The sequence below is a fragment of the Bombina bombina genome, chromosome 5 (assembly GCF_027579735.1).
Source record: "Bombina bombina isolate aBomBom1 chromosome 5, aBomBom1.pri, whole genome shotgun sequence".
NCBI classification, from domain to species: domain Eukaryota; kingdom Metazoa; phylum Chordata; class Amphibia; order Anura; family Bombinatoridae; genus Bombina; species Bombina bombina.
The window spans coordinates 884,987,236-884,998,876 of NC_069503.1; positions in this window are offsets into that span (position 1 = coordinate 884,987,236).

Here is an 11,641-nt window from a genome sequence, read left to right on the forward strand (position 1 = left end):
TGTAAAAAAAGAATTGGCTTTTTAAATCTTTATTAGAAGGTATCTGCCTTCGGAATCAAAATATGTATTTAATATATCATGCTTAACTATCATTGCTACCCCTCTCTTTCTACCTACACTTGGGGTGGCTATCACTTTACCAACCCAGGAAGACTTTAATTTCCCCACCTCTTCAGACTTTAAGTGTGTCACCCAAAGAAAGGCCAAGTCTGTTTTTAATTTTCTGAGATGGTTAATAATTGCCTTGCATTTAATTGGTGTTGTAATACCCCCAATGTTTCATAAAATAAAATTTAAAAAGCCAGACTCAGTCATTTAAACTTGAGGGGAGTTTACATGTAAGGAAGGGAGAGAGAGAGAGAGAGAGAGAGAGAGAGAGAGAGAGAGGGAGGGAAAAAAATGGCACTCCACACTCTTTCCAATCCCCCCTTAACCCATAAGTTCCCTTTTGTACACAAATATATCTCTAACAAAAACAATATTAAACTGAGGGTAGGAATAGATAACAAAAAATAAAGGAGTAAAAAAAATGCAAAAAATAATAAATAAAAATAAAGACATAATCAATTACTGAAAAACCCTCGATGTTCCCAGATTAAAGGATCTTTCTCTTGTTAAGTGTATCCAGTCCACGGATCATCCATTACTTGTGGGATATTCTCCTTCCAAACAGGAAGTTGCAAGAGGATCACCCACAGCAGAGCTGCTATATAGCTCCTCCCCTCACTGCCATATCCAGTCATTCTCTTGCAACTCTCAACACAGATGGACGTAGTAAGAGGAGAGTGGTGTATTATAGTTAGTTTTTTAACTTCAATCAAAAGTTTGTTATTTTTAAATGGTACCGGAGTGTACTGTTTCATCTCAGGCAGCATTAGAAGAAGAATCTGCCTGTGATTTCTATGATCTTAGCAGAAGTAACTAAGATCCATTGCTGTTCATACTTCCAGATTCGCCATTTAATGCGTGAACAAAATTGGGAGAATAGTGTGTCACTAGAATGGTCTCTCATCAGAACCTTAATTAAGAAATTTAGCTTGGGAAGCTCCTCTATCTCCTTAATGTATGATATTATGCTTTCTAAACAAAGCGATAAGTATTTGCGTAGCATAAGTAATTGGTTGCTTCTGGTTATTACTGATATCACTGAGGAGAGGATCATACAGAGTTGCAATATGGCCCATAAGTGTAGGGTCTCGATGTCCTGGAAGGAATCGCACATGAAGCTCTTGAATAATTTTTATTTGCATCCGCTCAAACTACAAAAATTTTCTGATATTGGAACGAATAATTGTCCCAGATGCTCAAATTCTAGGGCTGATCTATTTCATATGTTTTGGTTCTGTCCCAAAATTAATCAATTGTGGCATAAATTGGGTTATTGGTTTAATACATTATATGGGGCAAATTTTGTTTTTTCACTCCAAGATGTGATTTTACTAATTACAGAAACACATAGAAACTTGGGGTCAATGACATGTATTTTGAATACGATTATTTTAGCCGTGCGTCATCTTGTCCTGTTAAATTGGAAAGCAAAGAGAGCACCGAACCTTGAGAGGTCTTTTAAAGAAATCGAAGGTCAAATTGTATTTGAGTCATATCATCTCTTGGAAGCATCTGAGAAGAGAACCAAGGAGTTCTTGCAGGGATAGTTACCAATTATCTTGTCATATCCGCTTCGGATACAAAGGCAGATTCTTGCCCCGGTGCGATCTACGGCCTGCTTTGCTGAATTAGTTGTGCTAGGGAAATTCCCGGCATCCTGGATAAACTCGGCTGTATAATAGGGTGTACATCCGTAGTTATGTTTTGGCTGGGGAGTTGGGCGTAAGGCATTATCTCGTTGGAGGGGCGCGTGGAGGGGGGATCTAGGGGGGTTTTTCCCATTTTTTTTTTTTTTCTCTTTCTTTTTCTTTTTCCTTTTACACTTTGTTATTTTAGGTTTAGTGTTTAAATCTAAAAAGACAGGCTGATGACTTATAATGCAATGGTGTGCTTCTTATTTGTCGATACAGATTGAACATGTTTTTGATATAAGAAATACCAGAAAATGGAGCTTGAGTTCTTGATTGTACCGTACCACTACTATTGTATCGTTGTTTTTTTTTTTATTTGTACATTTCAGCCATGTTCTTTGTATAATAAGAATTGATAAATCAATAAAAATTATTTAAAAAAAAAAAAAAAAAAAGAACCATTGCTGTTCTCACATATTCTGAGGAGTGAGGTAACTTCAGAGCGGGAATAGCGTTCAGGTTTTCCTGTAATAAGGTATGTGCAGTTAACATATTTCTAGGGATGGAATTTGCTAGAAAAATGCTGCTGATACCGGATTAATGTAAGTTAAGCCTTAAATGCAGTGATAGCGACTGGTATCAGGCTTATTAACAGAGATACATACTGTTATAAAAGTGTAATATAAAACGTTTCCTGGCATGTTAATCGTTTTTATATATGTTTGGTGACAAAACTTATTGGGGCCTAGTTTTTTTCCACATGGCTGGCTTGATTTTTGCCTAGTAACAGGCTTTCCACTGTTGCAATATGAGTGGGAAGGGCCTATTTTAGTGCTTTTCTGTGCAGATAAAAATACTGACAGAGACATTCAGCTTCCCTCTGCATGATACAGGACATCTCTGAAGGGCTCAAAGGCTTAAAAGTCGTGTTTGAGGAGGGTAACAATCACAGTAGACTGTGGCAGTTGTTGTGACTGTGTTTAAAAAACATTTTTGTCATTTATTATTCTGTTTTTGTTATTAAGGGGTTAATCATCCATTTGCAAGTGGGTGCAATGCTCTGCTGACTTGTTACATACACTGTAAAAATGTTGTTAGTGTAACTGCCTTTTTTCACTGTTATTTCAATTTTTGTCAAAATTTGTTTCTCTTAAAGGCACAGTAACGTTTTTTTATATTGCTTGTTAACTTGCTTTAAAGTGTTTTCCAAGCTTGCTAGTCTCATTGCTAGTCTGTACAAACATGTCTGAAACAGAGGATACTTGTTCATTATGTTTAAAAGCCATGGTGGAGCCCCATAGGAGAATGTGTACTAAATGTATTGATTTCACCTTAAACAGTAAAGATCAGTCTTTATCTATAAAAGAATTGTCACCAGAGGGGTCTGTCGAGGGGGAAGTTATGCCGACTAACTCTCCCCACGTGTCGGACCCTTCGCCTCCCGCTCAAGGGACGCACACTAATATGGCATCAAGTACATCAGGGACGCCCATAGCGATTACTTTGCAGGACATGGCTGCAATAATGAATAATACCCTGTAAGAGGTATTATCCAGATTGCCTGAATTGAGAGGCAAGCGCGATAGCTCTGGGGTTAGACGAGATACAGAGCGCGTAGATGCTGTAAGAGCCATGTCTGATACTGCGTCACAATATGCAGAACCTGAGGACGGAGAGCTTCAGTCTGTGGGTGACGTCTCTGAATCGGGGAGACCTGATTCAGAGATTTCTAATTTTAAATTTAAGCTTGAGAACCTCTGTGTATTGCTTGGGGAGGTATTAGCTGCTCTGAATGTCTGTGACACAATTGCAGTGCCAGAGAAATTGTGTAGGCTGGATAAATACTATGCAGTGCCGGTGAGTACTGATGTTTTTCCAATACCTAAAAGGCTTACAGAAATTATTAGTAAGGAGTGGGATAGGCCCGGTGTGCCCTTTTCCCCACCTCCTATATTTAGAAAAATGTTTCCAATAGATGCCACTACACGGGACTTATGGCAGACTGTCCCTAAGGTGGAGGGAGCAGTTTCTACTTTAGCAAAGCGTACCACTATCCCAGTTGAGGACAGTTGTGCTTTTTCAGATCCAATGGATAAAAAATTAGAGGGTTACCTTAAGAAAATGTTTATTCAACAAGGTTTTATTTTACAGCCCCTTGCATGCATTGCGCCTGTCACTGCTGCGGCGGCATTCTGGTTTGGGGCCCTGGAAGAGGCCATCCATACAGCTCCATTGACTGAAATTGTTGACAAGCTTAGAACTCTTAAGCTAGCTAACTCATTTGTTTCTGATGCCATTGTTCATTTGACTAAACTAACGGCTAAGAATTCTGGATTCGCCATCCAGGCACGTAGGGCGCTATGGCTCAAATCCTGGTCAGCTGATGTGACTTCAAAGTCTAAATTACTCAACATTCCTTTCAAGGGGCAGACCTTATTCGGGCCTGGTTTGAAAGAAATTATTGCTGACATTACTGGAGGTAAGGGTCATACCCTTCCTCAGGACAGGGCCAAATCAAAGGCCAAAGAGTCTAATTTTCGTGCCTTTCGAAATTTCAAGGCAGGTGCAGCATCAACTTCCTCTGCTTCAAAACAAGAGAGAACTTTTGCTCAATCCAAACAGGCCTGGAAACCTAACCAGTCCTGGAACAAGGGCAAGCAGGCCAGAAAGCCTGCTGCTGCCTCTAAGACAGCATGAAGGAGCGGCCCCCTATCCGACAGCGGATCTAGTAGGGGGCAGACTCTCTCTCTTCGCCCAGGCGTGGGCAAGAGATGTTCAGGATCCCTGGGCGTTGGAGATCATATCTCAGGGATATCTTCTGGACTTCAAAGCTTCTCCTCCACAAGGGAGATTTCACCTTTCAAGATTATCTGCAAACCAGATAAAGAAAGAGGCATTCCTAAGCTGCGTACAAGATCTCCTTGTAATGGGAGTGATCCATCCAGTTCCGCGAACGGAACAAGGACAGGGGTTTTATTCAAATCTGTTTGTGGTTCCCAAAAAAGAGGGAACCTTCAGACCAATTTTGGATTTTAAGATCCTAAACAAATTCCTCAGTGTTCCGTCATTCAAGATGGAAACTATTCGAACCATTTTACCCATGATCCAAGAGGGTCAGTACATGACCACAGTGGACTTAAAGGATGCCTACCTTCATATTCCGATTCACAAGAATCATCATCAGTTCCTGAGGTTTGCCTTTCTAGACAGGCATTACCAATTTGTAGCTCTTCCATTCGGGTTGGCTACAGCCCCAAGAATTTTTACAAAGGTTCTGGGCTCACTTCTGGCAGTCCTAAGACCGCGAGGCATAGCGGTGGCTCCTTACCTGGACGATATCCTGATACAGGCGTCAAGCTTTCAAATTGCCAAATCTCATACAGAGATAGTTCTGGCATTCCTGAGGTCGCATGGGTGGAAAGTAAACGAAGAAAAGAGTTCTCTATCTCCTCTCATGAGGGTTTCCTTCCTAGGGACTCTAATAGATTCTGTAGAAATGAAAATTTACCTGACGGAGTCCAGGCTATCAAAACTTCTAAATGCTTGCTGTGTTCTTCACTCCATTCCGCGCCCCACGGTGGCTCAGTGCATGGAAGTAATCGTCTTAATGGTAGCGGCGATGGACATAGTGCCATTCGTGCGCCTGCATCTCAGACCGCTGCAATTATGCATGCTCAGTCAGTGGAATGGGGATTACACAGATTTGTACCCTCTACTAAATCTGGATCGGGAAACCAGAGATTCTCTTCTCTGGTGGTTATCTCGGGCCCATCTGTCCAAGGGTATGACCTTTCGCAGACCAGATTGGACAATTGTAACAACAGATGCCAGCCTTCTAGGTTGGGGTGCAGTCTGGAACTCCCTGAAGGCTCAGGGTTCATAGACTCAGGAGGAGAAACTCCTCCCAATAAATATTCTGGAGTTAAGAGCAATATTCAATGCTCTTCTGGCTTGGCCTCAGCTAGCAACACTGAGGTTCATCAGATTTCAGTCGGACAACATCACGACTGTGGCTTACATCAACCATCAAGGGGGAACCAGGAGTTCCCTAGCAATGTCAGAAGTCTCCAAGATAATTTGCTGGGCAGAGACTCACTCTTGCCACCTGTCAGCGATCCATATCCCAGGTGTAGAGAACTGGGAGGCGGATTTTCTAAGTCGTCAGACTTTTCATCCGGGGGAATGGGAACTCCATCCGGAGGTGTTTGCTCAATTGGTTCTCCGTTGGGGCAAACCAGAATTGGATCTCATGGCGTCTCGCCAGAACGCCAAGCTTCCTTGTTACGGATCCAGGTCCAGGGACCCAGAAGCGGCACTGATAGATGCTCTAGCAGCGCCTTGGTTCTTCAACCTGGCTTATGTGTTTCCACCGTTTCCTCTGCTCCCTCGTCTGATTGCCAAAATCAAACAGGAAAGAGCATCTGTGATATTGATAGCGCCTGCGTGGCCACGCAGGACCTGGTATGCAGACCTAGTGGACATGTCATCCTTTCCACCATGGACTTTGCCTCTGAGACAAGACCTTCTAATACAAGGTTCTTTCAATCATCCGAATCTACTTTCTCTGAGACTGACTGCTTGGAGATTGAACGCTTGATCCTATCAAAGCGTGGCTTCTCCGAGTCAGTAATTGATACCTTAATACAGGCACGAAAGCCTGTCACCAGGAAAATTTACCACAAGATATGGCGTAAATATCTTCATTGGGGTGAATCCAAGAATTACTCATGGAGTAGGGTTAGGATTCCTAGGATATTGTCCTTCCTCCAAGAGGGTTTGGACAAAGGATTATCAGCTAGTTCTTTAAAGGGACAGATTTCTGCTCTGTCTATTCTTTTACACAAGCATCTGGCAGAAGTTCCAGATGTTCAGGCATTTTGTCAGGCTTTAGTTAGAATTAAGCCTGTGTTTAAACCTGTTGCTCCTCCATGGAGCTTAAACTTGGTTCTTAAAGTTCTTCAAGGGGTTCCGTTTGAACCCCTTCATTCTATTGATATCAAACTTCTTTCATGGAAAGTTCTTTTTCTGATGGCTATTTCCTCGGCTCGAAGAGTCTCAGAGTTATCTGCCTTACATTGTGATTCTCCTTATCTGATCTTTCAATCAGATAAAGTTGTTCTGCGTACAAAACCTGGGTTTTTACCTAAGGTGGTTTCTAACAAGAATATCAATCAAGAGATTGTTGTTCCATCATTATGTCCTAATCCTTCTTCAAAGAAGGAACGTCTTTTGCATAATCTAGATGTAGTCCATGCCTTGAAGTTTTACTTACAGGCTACTAAAGATTTTCGCCAAACATCTAACCTGTTTGTTGTTTACTCTGGACAGAGGAGAGTTCAGAAGGCCTCGGCAACCTCTCTTTCTTTTTGGCTTCGGAGTATAATCCGTTTAGCCTATGAGACTGCTGGACAGCAGCCTCCTGAATGGATTACAGCTCATTCTACTAGAGCTGTGGCTTCCACCTGGGCCTTTAAAAATGAGGCCTCTGTTGAACAGATTTGCAAGGCTGCAACTTGGTCTTCCCTTCATACTTTTTCCAAATTTTACAAATTTGATACTTTTGCTTCTTCGGAGGCTGTTTTTGGGAGAAAGGTTCTACAGGCAGTGGTTCCTTCCGTTTAAGTTCCTGCCTTGTCCCTCCCATCATCCGTGTACTTTAGCTTTGGTATTGGTATCCCACAAGTAATGGATGATCCGTGGACTGGATACACTTAACAAGAGAAAACATAATTTATGCTTACCTGATAAATTTATTTCTCTTGTAGTGTATCCAGTCCACGGCCCGCCCTGTCCTTTTCAGGCAGGTCTAAATTTTAATTAAACTACAGTCACCACTGCACCCTATGGTTTCTCCTTTCTCGGCTTGTTTCGGTCGAATGACTGGATATGGCAGTGAGGGGAGGAGCTATAAAGCAGCTCTGCTGTGGGTGATCCTCTTGCAACTTCCTGTTGGGAAGGAAAATATCCCACAAGTAATGGATGATCCGTGGACTGGATACACTACAAGAGAAATAAATTTATCAGGTAAGCATAAATTATGTTTTTTAGCTTTTAAAAACTCTTCTGCTTTCCTGCGATTGTCATAAAAATAACACTGACCATTTAAACTGAATTTCAATCAGGCAGGGTAAATTATGGTGAATTGAATACCTTGATTGGTTAGTTGGGTGCATAATGGGGATAGTTCCTTCCTCTTAATCAAGGTTTCGTAGGAGAAGTCTTGAAATAAAAATAATTTTGAGTCTCCAAACACAATGGGTTGTCCTTTCCTGTAATATTGCATTATAGTAACCTTGTCTTGAAAGTTTAAAAGTTTTGCAATAACCAGTCTTGCTTTTACTTCTATTTTATCATTAAGAGAAAGACTCCCTAACCGATGTGCTCTTTCAACAATTATGGGCAGGTATGAGGAAGTAATATTCAAAAGTCATCAGATTGCTTGTTGTCAGGTAGCCCAACTTTTCTTAAGTTATTCCTTCTAGACCTGTTCTCCATATCTTCTATTTTAAGCTGAACTTTCTTAAGGGTAGAACAATTGACATAAACTTTAGTTTTATACTCATGATTGAAGTCCTCTATATCTGAGATTCTTTGCTCCACTTCTTGGAGTCTACTTGAAAATTGTCTCACTTCATTGGTTAAAGTTGAAATGCCTTGTTTAATCTCTGATTTCAAAAGCTCAAATTTTGGAGTTAGAGCTCCTGTAATATTATCTACCAAAACGTGCATGTCTATGTGCTCAGTATGAAGGGGGATATTTGTATTTGTTAAGTAAATCTCAGCTGAGGTGTCTATAGTGTTCATATTTTTCCTATCTTTAGTAGTCATAGCTGGAGTAATGTGTTTTTTTTTGTGGGGGTGAAAAAATGTATCCATATACTAAAAGAGAGTTCAAATATTGTGATAGAGGATGAAAGAGGCAAAAAAATTAGAGACCCCCCCCCCCCCAACAACATGGCATTAAGGAAGTGGAGTGTGAGACTGTGTCTGTGAGCAAAAAAGTTAGAAGTATTGAGGAGATATCCCCGTGACGTTTAACTAGTTATGGGGGCCAATCTATCGAGCTCCAAATGGAGCTTGACACCTCGTGTTTCTGGCGAGTCTTCAGACTCGCCAGAAACAGCAGTTATGAAGCAGCGGGCTAAAGACCGATGCTCCATAACCCTGTCTGCCTGCTCTGAGCAAGCAGACAGACATCGCCACAATTCAACCTGATAGAGTACGATTGGGTTGATTGACACCTCCCTGCTGGCGGCTGATTGGCCGTCAGTCTGCAGGGGGCAATGTTGCACCAGCAGCTCTTGAGAGCTGCTGGTGTAATACTGAATATGGAGAGCGTATTGCTCTCCGCATTCAGCGAGGTCTTGCGGACCTGATCCACATTGTCGGATCAGGTCGGCAAGACCTATGATAAATAGACCTCATGGTGTCAATATTCATGTAATGTATCTAGAGAAAATTTGGAACAACAAGTTTATAGGCTAGACTACAACATCAAAAGGATTATCTAACAAATCAGTGTGTAACAATACACCTGGAGTTTGTTCCTTTTTGTAGAAGACTTAACAAACATGAGAGAGTCGCCTTGCAGACTTATTAGAAAAAGAGAACTTTACAAAAAAGAAGATAGTTTCAATAAAGACAATTCATTTTCTTTTTGTTTCCTTTCAAGGGAGAATATTGTTTTTCTTAAGTTTAGACAGTAAGTTTAAACGTGTATCTCCTGCTTTCAACCATAAATCTGAATTTGAAGAAGTATTAGTTATTCAAAGCCTTAACAAATTGTTTCTGGAGCAGCCGTGTTTAAAGCACAACTATAACAGTAACAACAATACATATTACTTTTAGATTGTCTCTCCCTTATAAAATATGCTACCAAGTAATTAGCTGTAGCTGAGCTTAATTAAAATATAACCCCTCAGGTTTAAATGTAGAGGGATGAAAAAGAAAATAACAAAAGCATATAATAAGCAAAAGAAACCATTCTCTTAACTAAGAGTTCAATAAACACTTTTAGGAAAGGTCTTGACGAATTCACAGTCCCAGTGTAGCAAAAGGAACGGCTATAAATTATCAAGTATATGCAACAGTGTATAACTTGTGCTTTTACAGTTATCTGATTTCTCAAAAAAACTGAATACCGGCATCATTAAGCTAAACGTCAGAGGGCTAGATAAAACGTGATGGCAGTACACCCAAAGGGAATGAAATATTGTTGCTATCTGCCTCACCAACAGCTTTCAGCTTTCTACCAGAGTAAGACGTGCAGGGTTGAAGTCCCAGGTGTAGAGTATAAGGAGAGTCTTGATCATAGCCCCAGCAAAGAGTGACCAAACTCCTCACACAGCATCAGTGGCAGGAGAAATCCTAGGGGCTCTGTTGCTTAAATTTATCTACCCCTCTGACGTTCTCTGCGTCCTTCCCTTCATGTTAGCCTTAACCCCAGAACTCAGTGAAGACCTCAGGGCCCACTGAGGTGCCCTACGAAGTGCCATTACCCGGAGCGATATATCACCAAATAACCTCTCTCAAGCAGCACCGGTGTGAGAGAAGGGTCCCTGAGTTTGCAGGTTAGCAGATAGTAATCTACAGACAGTGTGGATGATGATGTCTTGGCGTCGTATATATTTGTGCTACAAATTTTCAGTGCAATGTTCTGATCAGTATCATCTAAATAGCTTGCTTTATAACTGTGTTATGCTCCACTTTATTGCATACAAGAGATTGTTCACTGTATCTGGAGTGACTTGTTTGGGTTCTCAAATTCTATAGCCTGGTGTGGCTTAGCCTGGAGTTTTTGGGTTTCTCTTTGTTGTGTAGCCTCCTAGCCCGTTCCATATAAGCCTCTATGAGGGCCTCCTTCTCATCCATGGTATATCTTGCCTCCCTACTCAGCTTGGCTTTCCCCTGTGATGTGAGCCTTGGTTCCCGGACTGTGAAGCTCTACACTGCACACCACTGGGCCCAACCACTTGTTCATCTTGAACAAAGTGGACGGGTCCACCCACCGCTTCCTCTCCCCCTTCCTCACCCCTTCCTGTCCCCCTTCATGTCCCCCTTCCTGTCCAGTTCCCCTCCCTCTCCCTCTCTCCTCTCAAATTCTATAGCCTGGTGTGGCTTAGCCTGGAGTGTTTAGGTTTCTCTTTGTTGTGTTTATGAACACATATATACACATAAATACACATATATAAACTTATATAGACATATACAGTATATATAAACCTTTGAGCCATTTCCAGTCAAATACATTGAAACATGCAATATAATTTTTTTTTGTGCGTGTGTATATATACATGTGTATGTGTTTATATGTGTAAATATGTGCACATATACATGCAAAGTGTCTTAAAACTGCATGCTCTATTTAAATTCCAAAGTTTTTCAGATAGAAAAAAAATGTCCTTTTTGTTTTAAAATATAAATTTATATATATATATATATATATATATATATATATATTATATATATATTATATATATATATATATATATATATATATATATATATATATATATATATATACAGGGAGTGCAGAATTATTAGGCAAATTAGTATTTTGACCACATCATCCTCTTTATGCATGTTGTCTTACTCCAAGCTGTATAGGCTCGAAAGCCTACTACCAATTAAGCATATTAGGTGATGTGCATCTCTGTAATGAGAAGGGGTGTGGTCTAATGACATCAACACCCTATATCAGGTGGGCATAATTATTAGGCAACTTCCTTTCCTTTGGCAAAATGGGTCAAAAGAAGGACTTGACAGGCTCAGAAAAGTCAAAAATAGTGAGATATCTTGCAGAGGGATGCAGCACTCTTAAAATTGCAAAGCTTCTGAAGCGTGATAATCGAACAATCAAGCGTTTCATTCAAAATAGTCAACAGGGTCGCAAGAAGCGTGTG